Source organism: Coturnix japonica, unplaced genomic scaffold (assembly GCF_054131305.1).
Source record: "Coturnix japonica strain WE unplaced genomic scaffold, WE-NBRP24 Scf041, whole genome shotgun sequence".
Lineage (NCBI taxonomy): Eukaryota > Metazoa > Chordata > Aves > Galliformes > Phasianidae > Coturnix > Coturnix japonica.
The window spans coordinates 4818081-4833933 of NW_028188944.1; the positions used below are offsets into that span (position 1 = coordinate 4818081).

Consider the following 15853-nt stretch of genomic DNA (forward strand, 5'->3'; position numbering starts at 1 on the left):
TTCCCATGAATCTGACGTCCAGGATGATCAGAAGGGTGAGCGAGCACAGTGATTTTCAACCTGAGATCCATCATCCAGAGACACTGAGCCTGTTGGCCCAAGCCCCATCATCAACTAATGCAATGTGGGACTCTTACAGATGCCATGAATTCTGCAGGTTTCATTAAATGCCAGCAACTGACCAAAACATTCATAGGACTGCTCGTAAGTGTGGAATTTTGAAAGGCACAAGTTTCCCAGCCAATCAGACTAGTTTTCATATCTCCTGAGCATTATGTACCAGCATTTCCTATTTCCCTCTGATATTTTTATAATAGAAATTTATTACAAGAATTTAAATTAGCATCAACAAGATTAGTTAAGAGGTTTGTGACTTTACTAGTTTCTAGAGCATCCCCCTCATGTGATTTGACACGTGGCTGAAATTGGTTAAATTAAGTCAATGAAAAAGGGCTTGCATTACATATTTTGTTCAATTGCATCTATGCAGATTCACAAATTCTTCTTGCTTATAAAATGAAAGAGTCTGAAGTTAAATTGGATTTTATGTCATTTCCTTTAGGTTCTGCCCATAGGTTAGTACAGTGAGGTTACAAGAGTGTTCATGAAGAGCAAAACTGCTTTTCAGTTATGATTCTATGAGACTGGGCTCTTCCTACCTTCTCTCTTCACAGCAACAATGTGAAATTTAATTTAATCTATTTCAGAACTGCAAAGACAAGTACTTTTTTAGCAAAGCATAAGAGGGTTATCACTTTGAAGAACCACATTAGGCACTATAGTTCAGTCTTACACAAGAGATTAATTGACATGTGCTGTAGATTAATCAGAATAAGGCTTTTCATTATGAGTGGCCAAACATAACCAAATCACTTTGGAAGCAAATTACTGACTTGCCTAGAAATATATATGCAACAATTGCAAGTTTATTATTGCTGCTTGATCAAATGAAACAGCCTTTCAAAAACATTTACCTTGATTCTACATGAACCTCCTCTCACCTGCAGAATGCCTACATTAAAACTAAAACTAATCAAAAGCTACTCCACACTCAACAGAGTACTAAGTTGTCAAGCACAACTGGCATTCTCCTCTCAACAGCAGTGCTTGAGTCAAATTTCTGGCTGAAAAGGCTGCATCCTTTCATATACATCCAGTTGATAAACTATGTTCTACAAAGAGAAGTTTAATGAACAGGAAGAAAAGAAATGGAAATAGGAAAAAGAAACCACAGTTCTCCTTTTGTAGTATAGCCTTGTAACAAATAGTGCAGCGAAGAATATAGAAATTCTGATCTTTTGTCACCTGTCAAGGAATCCAAAGGAGGCAATACATGTTGTTGACACTGTGAAACCCAAACTTTTTCGTCTGACTCTCACACCCACTTTGTCCATTTTCCATTTGTTTTTAAATAAGGTCTGGAAAAAGCCCATAGAGCTACCACAGACTAAGAGCACAATTTAGGGCTGTAACACAACAGAAAGCACAACTACAACAGCAGAGGAGCAAGATCACAGGCTGCAACAAGTGAGGATTTGCTCAAACACAGCAGACACAGAAATAAAGAAAAGTAGCTACTTACTTTGTGAAGGCCTCAGGTATACAGGAATCTCCAACAAGATATCCTCACCTTCACCACCAACCCTCAAATGAGGTGTTGGAAAGGGTAGATCTTGGCTCCAGCCCTTCCAATCACTCAGACACATTACATGCACTTAAGCTCCCCTGGGTAGGCCCTGCCTTCCCACCAGGAGCTCCGTCACTGGTGCAGGCTGTGACTCAGCAGTTCTGCTTCAAGAGTATCTATGGGGAATGAAATAGAGAGAAACTTACCAACCACTGCACCGTGAAATTCCACAACATGAAGAGTATTTTCCTGAGTGCCACACCACAAAAGAAAAACCTTCATACACGTGTCCCATTTTTTCATAGGCTATTACTTTTGTTACATGCTTCACCCACCAGAAGGCAAGTTCTAGTTCAAATTCATTTTGATTCAAGTTTAATTAGCATCCTTTTCATGGAAAATTATCCTGTGTAACTGCTGACATGTCAGTGCATCACATACTTGTTGATCTTTGCTTGGAAGCGGAGAAAATACATTTTTATGGCATTTCAAAAGAAAAGTACATCCACGTGGAAAAAAAAAAATCACACACTTGACTATAAAACACAAAAGAACTTCACGTGTACCAAAGCAGCAGCATCTGTACACTCAGCCCAGAAAATAATGTTTCTTTCCTGTGTTAAGTGCAAGTTTCTAGCACAAATTTACTTGGTGCAATTTTGTTCTGGAAAAAAAAAAAAAGAAAAAAAAAGTTAAAAACTGTTTGGATACACAGTGAAATCAGATGCAGTACATCTTTATTTTTAATGGAATAATAATTGTACCCAAATTTCATATTCAGCCTTTGAAACATTTACCAGGGAAAAAAAAACAAAAACAAAGGTGTGCTGTGAAGGTTTTTTCAGCATGACTCATATTGCTGTCATAAGAGTAAAAAAGTTTGAAATGATTTTGGTTGTATTGTTTCTTTATCTATAGCAACTGTCTGTCCTCTACTATCTATCTGGCCACCTACTACTTGTGTCAAACGAAGAAATCATCTAGCAAGTGACCCCTGACTTTGATTAGGACACTGATTGCACTATTACCTGATTGCATATTTGTATTCCTTGTAAAAGAGTCTGAACTACAAGAAGAAAGTATCTAAGCTCAATTTTGAATGAAATATTTTTGTTTTGTTTTGCAATAGATTCACCTCTCCTAGCACCTATATCACACCATCTTCTAGAAGTAAACAAGTGTAAGCCTTAAGTGAGATCTGATTTTGTCACTTATCATCTAGACACAAATGGACACAGAGCAGTCTTGTAAATAAACTTACAGATAAACAGGTAAAGGGCAAAGACCAAAGATTTCAAAACAAGGTTTATATGAATAACGTGTCCTCTCTATGAACTCTGTTTGACAGTGGATTATGCACATATGGGTTTTCCAGGGCATAGGACAAGATATGTCAGTCAGAATAAGGTCATGAGCCCAAATGCTGACAACTACATTGCATGTGGAACACAGAGCTCAAATGCCAAGACTGGGACTCACCTTCTGGCATAAACCACCCACGAATCCCAGAGCCAGCAACTACCAGCAACTCATGAGAAATGAAGCTTGCCAGCACGGGTACAACCTGGAAAACAAATCAAGGACTGATTGGCCAGAAATTTATTCCCACGTAAGGAGTATGTTATTTGATTTCCATGCCATTGTTCTTCTTTTCAGAGGAGAAGCTGAGTTATTCAAGCTCAGTTTCTCTTTGTACTTATTCAGTTCATTAGTTAATGAAGGCTTCCTTATATTAGTTAAATTCAGCCACCATTCATCTACCTGTTCCAGAGTTCACAACAGATGCCCTCTGGCACTTCACAAAGACCAGAATCTGCCTGAAAACAGGAATAATATATCTTATGAAAATGGAGATGCTATTGTTCATATGCTTTACCCCTGACCTATTTCCTCTGCACTCACAGGGCTGACCTGTTCTCTATAATTTTATACTGACTAAAGCAGTAAAAGGCTGAAGTTTATTGTAATATTCCATCAGTCTTTGTTTAGCCAGAAAGGAGGAAACTGCATTCAATCTGTTTGGGTTCTTACTGAATAGTGAAGAGCTCTGTACTCATCCAAAAGCTGCAGGTTCCTCTTCCTCACTAGCAAACACTGATAGTCAGTTCCCTTCCTCAGGTCTTTTAATCGCTATTCTGCTACTACACACACCAGCTTCATTTATACCCCTACAGGTCACCTTCAGCTCTTCTCTTTCAGTCTTAATTAAAGCAAGTGGGTGCTGCCTACCTGTAAATCTTTCCCAGACTCAAAGCTGCTTCTTCTTCTCTTATTTTAGAGATGCTGATGCACACATTTTCATACTCCCAAACTGACTATCCTTGCTGGCAATCCTAACTCATTGTTTAACAGTTTGTACAGAGCAAACTCTGAATAACGCACTGATGTGTCAATTATGTGGGGTGGCCACAAACTGCTTGCTGACATTCTTGGCAGTGCCAACACACTGCCTGCCTCTTAGCTAACTTAAGTGCTGCTGATTGTTAAAAACTCCACACTGACACCATGAAATGTGGGAAAAGGTACAGAGCTGTGGACACCACCTCACTGTGGGAGCAAAGGGGAGCCCTGCTGGTGGAGTCTTACTGATATTCAATCCCCACAAAATACAGAGCTTATTCCTACTCAGAATGTAACTGATCCAAGGCTTTGCAAACTTCCTACTTAAAGATTAGAGGCTGCCTGACTCTAACATGGGCCATCCCAACCGTCTCAGTGAATAATGGTGCTGATTATGGATCAAAGTCTGGTAACTCAGCTTTTCCATCAGCAAACCCACAGAGGGCTGCTTTCAGTCACCTTTCTGACCAGGGTGTAGGATTGCACACCAGAAAGTTACCATGTCACTCACTTTCCGTGCTTGAATGTGAACTTCAGGATTCTGCCTTAAATATCCCCAGCTTAGGCATAACCCACTGCTCACTTGTTTTGAGAGCTTCTCTCCTGATTTGCTCAACACAGCAGACATAGTTATTTGCTAATTGCAGACAAGCTCCAGATGTAGGTCAGGGAGTATTTAGCTAGAGGAGGCTAATAAAACAAGTCCCCAAGTGATGGGCTTGTCTTTGTTTCCCTGACATTGCTTACTTTTGAACATCAGAGACTACGAGACTGTTTTGGTACAGGAAGTATGTTATGGCTGATGTAGCATAACAAATACTAGCTCTACATCCTTCTATTTAGGCTTCAATAATGTCAGAGGGCAGAAGTGACAATCAATGTATTTTGCATTCAGCAGAGATGACAGGCAGCTAAGAGCAATGGACAGACACAACATGGCAGAACAGAAGGTACTTGCCTGGAATAAATATCGTCTTTGCTCCAGGCCTTCAAGAAATAACATTTCCGGTTTAGATTAATTCGTAATGCACAGTGTATGATTGCAGACCTTGCTTTTGTACACAGACCTGGCCTTAAACATTGTTTGAACTGGTGTTGTCAGTCCTTTCTTGATCATTAAATTTATTTCCTAAAACTTAAGAAGCGTAAATGAAAGGCAGCTTCTGAAAAACAGTATTCAACATTTTTATGGAAAGTAGGTTTCTGGCTCTGCTCTTACTAATGCACCCTTCAATCATAAATAATTGTTGCCTTGTGTAAGGTAACCTAAAGAACTACGTCCATCATTGAGAATGTGCATCTGACGGCCCCATGACCAAGTTACACGCTGATCACACCAATATGGTGAGCTGTAAAATGGCGTTTAATGAACCGTGTGAGACCCTTATATAGGGCTCCAATTTCAGCCTCATACATATACATTACCGAGCACGGGGAGGCCTATCGCGTTACATCCCGTGAGTTCGTGCCGCCTAATACATCATTTCCCCCTCTCCATGCTCGATAAAGTATGCCCCGTTACATCCCGAACGCTAATCCTTAATCCTAATATAAAAATGTTAGTCTCTATAATTTAAACTTAATAAGTTATCTAAAAAGTGAGGTAGACAAGCTACAGAGGTAGGTAGTGCAATATCTAATAACATCAGTAGTTTTCTAATGATTATATCCAAGGCATCTTGGGTTTATACAGTTCCTTCTTCTCAAAGTTTATCATATACCCGTTGGTACTCCATTTTTTCGTTAAACATTCTTTCTATCATACGCTGTAAACAACCCTGGACACATTGAAACAAACAAGGTAAGCAAATCATTAAAGCTAAAAAGAATAAAATACCTATGATTAATACTTTGAGAAACTGCTTAAGCCATGGGCCCAGATTACCAAACAGTCCCTCCAACCAGCTTCCGAATGCATCATCTATTGCGATCTTCTTCGTGTGTTCTTGCATCCATTCCAACTTCCTATGTATCGAATCGCTGTGGTCGCTCAGATTGAAACAACACATCCCTTCAAAGTCCTTGCACCCGTGCCCTTGAGCAAGCAGCAGAAAGTCAATTGCAGCTCTATTTTGAAGAACAGCGTGTCTGATGTTGTTAACGTCCATCAGGAGTTCCGACAGGACTGCTGTGGTGACATTAGCTTGCTTCACGGACCAGCATGCCAATCTCTCAATTTCTCTTAGGGCCTGGGCTGAAGCTACTCCCGGAGCTAAGACGGATGCAAAGATTCTAGCTGTGGGACCCCACAGCTGAACCTCATCACTACAATCCTGGTCCAATGTTTTTATTGACCTTTTCTGGCGTCGAGCTCGATCGATCTTTTTCATAACACTTATCATTGCAGTGTGATTGGGAGCCAACAAGGTCAGCTTTCCCAAATAACACGGCCCCCCAACTGGATTCTTTGGTATCCCTTGCCAAGCTCTATCCCCACATATCAAAAATATGTCCTTAGGAAGGGCCTTGGCTGTACCATTGCAGTTTATTCCTTCCCCAGCTAAAGGTTCTTTTCGAGAACAACAACCAGAACATGCCAGATCGTCAGGGCCCCAGTAGCATGAGAGATTATAGGTGGACCCGTTAGGATGACGTACCACATACTTCTGATTGTAAGAGAGCCACCTCCCACCCTGCTTTATGCATTGGTCTGCAAATCCATTCTTGGAGCCATCCCCGGAGCAGGGATGGGAGAATCCCTCCACCCTTTCAGCTGAGAAACCACAATATGCCCCTGACAAGCTATATATGTCAAATTGAATGGGGTTAAGTAAAGTAAAGGGTTCCGACCCAGTTGTTCCCGAGAATGGTACCCCATTCCCGAGTAGGCCTTCCCATACCCTGCGATTGGACAGTTGACCCGGTGTCCTAAAACCCGAAAAATACAAACATCTAACCGGGCGTTCCCACTTTTGAGAGTTCTTATTCCATGTTACGTTACCAACCGATTGGGATCCAAGAAGCTGCAACTCTGGTGGATCCCAGGGCAAGGAGGTGTTCAAGGATCTAATAAAACATGCAGACATTCTGGCCCAGTCAGTGAATTTAGACTCAAATGCTTTCATAAAGAAAACTTTGTCCACTGCATCTCTCTTGCAGTTGTTCTTATGCACATATCCGTTAAACTCCTTTGGGTCCCACCTGGGTACACCTATAAGGCATGTTCTAAACGGTGATGTGGCTGACTGCAGGCTAAGGCAGAAATCTTTCTGCCCAGTTCGATTAGACCATGTAACCCAAATATTTTCTGGTTGTGATGTTAAGTGAGTACCCTCTCCCCCGGTAATGAATGCAATTACACAAAGACACACAGCAAGTGATACAACAGATGTCCTTCTCGTTGGTACTAGCAGCAGTTCTTTATCTGTTCTTTTTCCTTTTTCTGAAGAGTCACTTTTATGAGCCTTTTGCTTCAGGCAATCCTTTATAACAGAAGTCAGCGCTTCCTTAGGCAGTTCCGATCCTTCTACTGCCCATATCAATCGATTGGCAAACTCAGAGAATGACTCTGAGGGACCCTGCATAATCTCTGACCACGGGGCTACAGGCTCTGCTTTTCTTATAAAGTGTATAAAAGCAGAGGTAGCTGCCCCCGTGGTGGCAAGCAGCTCTCCTGGGCGGAGGTCCCTAAGCTGCCTCTCTGCAGATCCAGCCAAATCCGCAGATGAACCTGAAAGCCTCATTAAATCAGTTTTTGGATCTCCCTCCTTCCCATTTGCTGGATGCTGTGGATCGTGTGCAGCCTGTGCTAAAACAGCTTTGAGTTGTATTATCCACTCCTCCTTCCACACAGTAAACTGTACTGGTTCGAGGGCTACTCTCATAAGGCTTTCAATATCATATGGGAGTAGGGGACCTGGGGCTACGAGAGCCTCAAAGGCACTCATTGTCATCGGGGATCTCAATCCCTTTTTGTCAATCGCCTCTATAAACCGAGCAACTGCTTTTGCTTCCAAAGGTACCCAAACCGGTCCCTCCTGTTTGACTACAATTGGGAACACCGCCCAGTCCCGCTCCTTGAGCCCCACCTCTCGCATTGTATCGCAAATGTCAGTCCAATCAGTGGGCTTACGCGATATCTCTCGCTCCTCCCACTTCTCCCCCCTCCTCCGGGGAACCACGACCGACTGGGTGGGGACAGGCAATTCCTTCCGTTCCTCCCCTTTCTCCTCCCCCTTCGCGGGAGACGAAACCGACGGGGTGAAGGCAGACAGTACCTTTTGTTCCTCCCCTTTCTCCTCCCCCTCCTCGGGAGGCGAAACCAAAGGGGTAGGGGCAGGCAGTACCTTTCGTTCCTCCCCTTTCGCGGGATGAGGTCCCTCCTCCGGGGGCGGGTCTAGGGGTGGCTTAACGCCTCCACGGCGCGCCTCCCCCCATGACTCTCCCTCCCTCGGACAGGACCCACCCCCCTCAGGTGAACGAAAGCTCTGCAAACAGGGGTATAGGCGGGGATAATATGGCGGCGCCTCCCCAGATGAGGCAACTTCCGCCATTCCTTCCGGAGTTGTTTCGGGCGCCGCCATGGCCATTGTGAAAACGGCCGGCGTGGTCGGCGCCATCTTGGGTACGGAGTCGCCGCAAGGGAGCGGTTCCTCCGCACCCTCCGGGACCCCAGACGTCCCGGAACCCACCCCAAAAACCCCATTCGCGACTGCCTGGATCTTTTTCTCCTCCTTAGCCGCTTTAAGCGCACCCAGGACCAAAACCCAGGTTTTTAACTCCTCCGCCTTATAATCGTTTGTTGCTCTTAGGAGCAGGGCAGCGGTGAAAGATTCCCACCGCTCCGAATCGAGCAAATTACAAGGGGAGGGTGAAAGCTCCGCTTCCTGCAAAAAAGTAATAACGGCAACAATCTCCTTCTTAGAAGGAGCATTCCTACCGCAGTGGGTTTTACAAACCCGTAATAGTACCTTTGTGACGGAATCCATGTTTTTTCTGGTGCTCGACACCGTACGTCCTCGCACCCTTTGTATATATACCCGGGCCCAAAGTCCCACGGTCTTCCACGGTCTTACCGCAGGATAATCAGTAGCTGCAGTCAATATATCGCCCCTCCGGCGCTTCCACGGGATCTAACCGTAGGATTCGCGTCCGTCTCGCGGTTAGCCGTCGCACACTCGCTCTCAGGACGTCCTCACACGGGGCACCAATTGTTGCCTTGTGTAAGGTAACCTAAAGAACTACGTCCATCATTGAGAATGTGCATCTGACGGCCCCATGACCAAGTTACACGCTGATCACACCAATATGGTGAGCTGTAAAATGGCGTTTAATGAACCGTGTGAGACCCTTATATAGGGCTCCAATTTCAGCCTCGTACATATACATTACCGAGCACGGGGAGGCCTATCGCGTTACATCCCGTGAGTTCGTGCCGCCTAATACATCAAATAATAAAACTGGTGAGTTCTATCTCTTTTTCAGAAAAGTTAGACGGAACTATCACCCAGTGTATACAAAATAGGGCTTCAAAGACACCCGCTCTGCAACATAATAGAAGAAATGGTGCTGAATGATGGATGGGAATCAGTTAAACTGATTTCTGGGACACGTTGTGCATTAATAAATCAGAGGCTGTGTGTTCACTGAAAGAAGCGTAGGAGGCACATTAAGAACTTTTACGGGGGTAAAGAAAAAAAAAGTTAACACTGTATTTCAAAGGAACCTACAGGAGGATTAGTACTAAAATCTTTTTATGAGCACTAATTCTGAGCACTTACATGAAGATCAAGAAAATAGTCAGCTCCACAGGAAATCCTGGAAGTTAATTTTTTTAGAAGACACTGCCGCATTTCACTACATTTAATGACAACCATGCGCTATTTCTGAAGCGCTCTTGCCCAGCTCACAGCAAAGGTATTAGTTCCAACACTGATTGCTAATTCTAACACTACAAAAACACCTTCCTGCTTAGCAAGAACACAGCTTCAGAAACCAAGAGAAAAGCACTGAAACTAGAATCAAATATACACCTTCATCATGGATCCCAAGAAGTGCCCGCTGCAACACTATATTGTGAGCAGAGAGAGAAGCCTACAAGTCCTCGTGACTTGAGTCTGCAGACAACCTCAGTGCTATCTTATCTTCACCTTCCAAGTGGCTGGCTGAACTACATTTAAAAAGGAGGAAGAAAAAAAAAGAAATAAAACTCCTCCCAACCTGAACCAAAGATTGACTCCTTGCAGCTCCCAGGGACACAGAACTTGTGTAGGCAGAGAAATATCACCGGAAAAAGGAAAAAAAACAGATATTTTGTCTTATTCATTTACAGAACGACCCTGCTGCTAATAGCACATTGAGGGTGCTGTTAGAGGCTACAGAGCAAAATGATTAAGACAACCATAGAACAGCTATATGCTAGGGAAACAACATTTCACTTAATAAGACAAGATGGTGCAGAAGTCTGTGAACACAGAACCACTCTTCTGTCAATAAACTCTTACCCTGTTTTCCTACTTTATTCAATTACAGACTCTTAGAATAGATGTACCACCATATAGTGGGCTTATATACCATTCAGTTAAGGTAACCTAACCATAAATACTTCCATGATTTCAGTAAATTGGAAAAAAAAACACGGTAAGTGAATACAAAATATGTCCTTCATTTACTGTCATTGTAATATAGTCGAGCTACAACACAATCTTCATTTAGGCAGCTCTAGGTACTAGACCACTTTCAGCAATGGACATGTTATAGCACAAAGAAACACGGGTTTCTTGAAAGCACTCCTGCATCAAAAGCTTAGCATTGTTATGGTGTGTGCATTTTAATGGAGTGGATTGTGTTGTGTATTCATCCTACAGCTCATAGGAGACACATTTTCTAGAAAGCTAGAGGTTAGACAGCATTCTTAAGATGAAGAGCAGGCTGTTATGAGAAAACATAAAAACATGATTTGAGACGACTAAACTAGAAATTTAGAAATATATTGTAAGGCTTATAAATAATTGAAAAGAGAATGTTCCAAAGTTTTGATGTGTCATAAAAGCTTAGTTTAGAAGGTGATGAAATTATTTCAATTAAACAGAACAAATGTCAGCCGTGAATGCCTAAGCATTTTAATGTATTCATCCTGTAAAAGTACGGTGCATGCTGAGGCACGGAGGTGGTAGGGGCTCGCACAAAGGCAAGTTATTTGTGAATATAATTTGGACTGTACAAGAAATACGTTCCCAGACTGACGAAGAGTTTCTCAATACAAAATCTGTAAAAGCTCCAGTGTTGCAGTAGAAACACTGACTTCAGAATGACAATATACAAAGATAAGGATGCAAATGGTCCAAAGCTACCGAAACAGTTTGGTCATAGCAACAGAAAAAAAAAAAACTTCTTTAACTTGATCCTAATGCATATAAAACAGTTTTGGAACAGACTGATTCCATCGTCTTAAATGGTAGCACTCCCCACCCTGTAAAGGATACAATATTTTGTCTAACATAGGAGAAATATCTAAGTACCTAGTCAGTCCAAAGACAACATTCCCCTCAAGCAAAAACATGAACAAGGCAAAGAAGCTACGCACAAACAAATACAGTGGGTAAACCTGGTACTCAGATTATTTCCCTTTAAGAAAAAGTGACCAGAGAAAGAAAATAATCAGAAGGCAACAAGCTTTAAAGTAAACAAAAACAACCTGCTGCTTGGGCACTTCAGAAACTATCAACTGTAGGACCCCAAAAGCACTTCAGAATTACAGCTGGTTTTGATACCATTTCTTCTTCTTTGAGCCTGATTCCCTCAACCAACCATATCATTGAACTTGATACCAGATTTATCATATTTGCTAAATAGTGAGCATACATTACATACAGGTGAGTAAACAACCTGTGATGGTGCCCAATACTCCAACCTGTGGAATCCAGAGATCCCAAGCTACAGACTGTGTCATATGCATGTATTCAGTATGCTGATGTACAATGTGCATTGTTAGTTATGATACATTTTCAATTTGGCTGCATCTAACAGCAGCACCATGGACTCAGCTGATGTTATATTACCTGTAGATGAAGGTCTTAGGAAGGTGGCTTTGTCACATTGTAGAGTGAGAACCAAAATCAGTACTTCAGGAAAGGTCTCTTTCAGGCAACTTCGTATTCTTACACATCTTCCTGTAGGAGAGCAAATAAATGGATGATACTTGTAGCTGCTCACAGCAGTTCCTAAACACCTAAGAACAAGTGGATTTGAGTTATGACAATCATATCAAACCGACAAACATACAGAAAAATATAATACAAGCTCGAAGCACTAAAGAAGAGTGTTTATTACTGGTATTTAGCTTCTCCCAGTATCTTCCAGTCATTCTATCCAGCCAAAAACCAAAGCTTCCAGATCATACAAATAAAACCTGATTCCTTTGCTCCACAGTAATAATAATGTACTGGACTATATTTCATAGAACTTATTTGTGTCCTGCGAAACAGACTTTTCCATGACTGCCTGTTGTTAATAACCTCTCATGGGCTCACGGGAAACCTCAGTTTATGGCACAGCGGGAGAAATGTCTCCAAATAATAGTTTCATTTTAAACTTCTTTGGCAATCCAGCCAGGTGCACCAACCTCACTAAGGAACAGGGATAGAGTTCCATCTAAGAGACTGTCAGATGAGTGGTAACTCACAAAGCCAAGGAAAATGGGTATTTGGTAGGTAAAATCAGGCCTGTTGGAGACTTCACATGGGACAACTGGAAATATCAAAGGCTTGTTGAAGTGCAAGACTGAGCACAGCAAACTGAGAACAGACTACAGTAATAGCACTTAGGGAATGGTGGAAGCTGTTACACAATCATTACAAACAGAAAGAAGGCAAAACACTGCAGGTATTCAGCAATTTGTAAGAAACAGCAGCCTCTGACAGGGTGTGAGCTATGTAGACAAAGAATGATTATGGATCTTCAGGCTACAAATGAAATTCATTCCTAGGATTCAAGTGGAGAGCAAGCCAAACTTTTGTGAAGAAAACTAGGAGGAGGTCTCTTCATCACACAGAGAGAGGAACAAATTGTGATACTTAAAAAAAAAAAAAAAAAAAGTCATGAGAAGCATAGAAAAGGGGGGAAAAAATCTTTCAATAATAATAGATGAGTCCAGAATAATCAAATGAAACACTTGGAAAATTTAGATATATGCAGCCATAAGCATAAAGCATAAGCATAAAACTACTTAAATCTGCTTTTAATTTCTATTGCAATTTTTATCTGCCCAAAATGGCTATTAGAGTTTGCTGAACAGCACAGTCATTGATATGTTGATACATGATTACACAAGGCACAATGTCACATTTGGCAATCCAAATCCTAATTAATGAACAGTCCTTGAAATAATACTAACTCGAATGATCAAAATTTAAAGTGATGAGCTTGCAGAAGGAAGCAGCATCCCATGATTTCTTTTCCACTGAACCATGAGATCTACAGGAACAAAATAGAAAATGAAAAATAAGGTTTTATGCAATCAAATTAAAGACAAAAGCAGAGAAGAAGGAAAACAATAACAGTTTCTTTATCATCCCGAGCACTGGTAGTAAGAGTAACTTATTCCTCATAGCCTGGAATGTCATGGCTGAAGCTGGAATCGAGAAATCAACAAGTCACAATCAGCATCTGGTTGATGGCCAGAAGGATGCTCAACATGTATTCCGGTATTAAAGACAATCTACAAGCAGATAATAACGTTGCAGCTTGCCTTGCCTAATGGTGTCCAGTGAATCCATATTTCACATCCCAGCCACACTTCTTGCACAGCCATCCTTTACATGAGGATTTCATACATTACAGAGGTAGTTAATCCGATACCAGCAGAAAGCACTTCCAGGCCTCCCATACATGCAGCAACCTATAGTAGCAGTAGCTGCATTCAACTTATAAAACTAAAACCAAGAGCCTCCTATTTCTAGGAATATATTATATGGCGAGGTACAGAGTAAATGAACAATAACTTGTATCTTTTCCTATGTATCATGGATTTAAGTTTTAATGAGAGCAGGAAAAAAAAATAAACACTTTTATAGAGGATTTTACTAAGATGAGTGACACTGTTCTAATTACATTGAATAATCTTGAACCAAAGAATTTTTTCCATTTCATGCCTTTAATGGATTTAAAGAAAATAAAAAATAAAAAAGAAAGAAAAAAAGAAACCCACAAATTACCTTAAGAACTGAATAGTTCTGACGATTGACAATATTTAACCAGAAAAATACTTCAAAGACATTAAGCATCTTTCCAAAATCCCATTCACCCAGCCAACAGGAACAAGCAGGTTGGTTCTGCAGAACAACTAGCAAGGATATGGCCTGCCTCACTGATTTCCACAGCAAAGCTGACTTATCCCAAGGAAGACAATGAAATGGCATCTGAACTCCTTACAGAAATGTGAAGGAGAACTCTACGGGTGATTTTAAGGAACTCATCTGAGTTCAGACTCCTTCCACAGCATCCTGCTGAAGACCAAGGAGATTTTTTTGCCTAAGGCCCTGAAGCCAGCTGCTGTGACAGCCTGTGCAATGGGGCAAAGACATATCTGATTGCTCTGGATCTGGATCTTCAGGATGTTAGGTCTCACAAAAACTGCTCAGTTGCCTTTTTCAAGGGGCAGGAAAACCCATAGGAATGATACCAAAGCTTTGGTCAGTTACCTTGACATTCCCTATAATACAAGCCAGGTTAAAAAAAAAAATAACAGGAAAAAAAAAAATTAACAGAAATCTAACATTTGCCTTGTTTCTAATGTTGAAGGACAAATGAACAAAAATAGATGTGTGGTTTTCTCTTTAATCTTCTCATTTGAGGACCAGACCTAAGAGGTTTCTCACTCTATTCTGCAGTTTTAGACGAGACAACCCTGTGATGAAGGCTCTGCTCTTTGAAGAATCCTTCAGACCTCACATTCTCAGAGGAGAATACAGACAGAGGGACACATTTGCTACAAAATCCTCCCCCTTCTGCATGGCACTCCAGCTACTTTCAGATCTTGGTCCTTTTCTCAACCTTTGGGAATACCCTATTTAGCTTCAATAAGGATGCAGTTTGGGTAGTATTTCCTCACTACCATCTTCTCCCCTCCTCTACTGAGTGCCCCAATTTCACTGAACATGCTTGAAGTATAGATGTCTCTGTGAGAAAGTTATTAAAAAAAAACCAAACCAAATCACATTATATCCACAGTCAGGTCACAGACTGAAGAGGTAAGATCTGGACTAGAAGCACTGCTGACTTCCTAAATCAGTTTCACAAACCACACCAAGCATTCCACTGCTCTGCGCCAGCCACCCAAAAGATAAACTGAGGAGGGAAAAGAGAAATAAAGATAAGGCGTGATCACCACGAAGAGGAGAACTGTACACTCAGACACAGAGCGTCTCTACAGGGACACAGGTTCATGCAGATAAATGCATTTCCTCAGCACTTCAATAGAGATCAATAGCAATCCCTTGAGATAAACACCGCAAACAATATGCCACCACAGGAATAAATCAGAAGATTAGAAGCAGAAAGGATTATTTATGTAAAAGAGCTGCATTGCGTTTATTCCTTGGTTTGTGCAGCAGGTTTCTGAACGTCTCTGAGGAATTCTAAACTGTTCACTTAAGGACTGCTCATTACTTATAGCACTGAAAGGCAGCCACCCCAGGCCCGCTCTCTAGCCTCCACTAGCAATAGAGCCAGCATTGTTATCGTACATTGTGCTTTCCTTGAAGATGTGGCCATGGTGTTCAGATTATACAAAGAAAAGTCTCAGTCCTTTATTGCATAAGGAGAAACATGAATGCATCCTTATGCCAAAAAACTTGATAGCTACAGGACTGACAGCTGGTGTGAGAGCATGATGACACCACTCACTCACCACCTCCCCTCCAGTTGTTTCACCAAATACGACAGTCT

General features: G+C 41.7%; 1 long non-coding RNA gene across 8 annotated transcripts in view; it reads right to left on the reverse strand.

Annotated features, from left to right (window-relative positions):
• Nucleotides 1-1588: 1588 nt before the first annotated feature.
• LOC146752869 (uncharacterized) overlaps nucleotides 1589-15853 on the reverse strand; it is a 213758-nt gene continuing 199493 nt past the window's right edge. For 7 of the 8 annotated variants that reach the window (XR_014940378.1, XR_014940377.1, XR_014940374.1 and 4 more), the window contains 3 exons: nucleotides 11968-12078; nucleotides 3107-3191; nucleotides 1589-1803 (listed from right to left, as the gene is read on the reverse strand). This is a non-coding gene — a long non-coding RNA (uncharacterized LOC146752869). The other variant, XR_014940375.1, reaches the window with a different exon arrangement.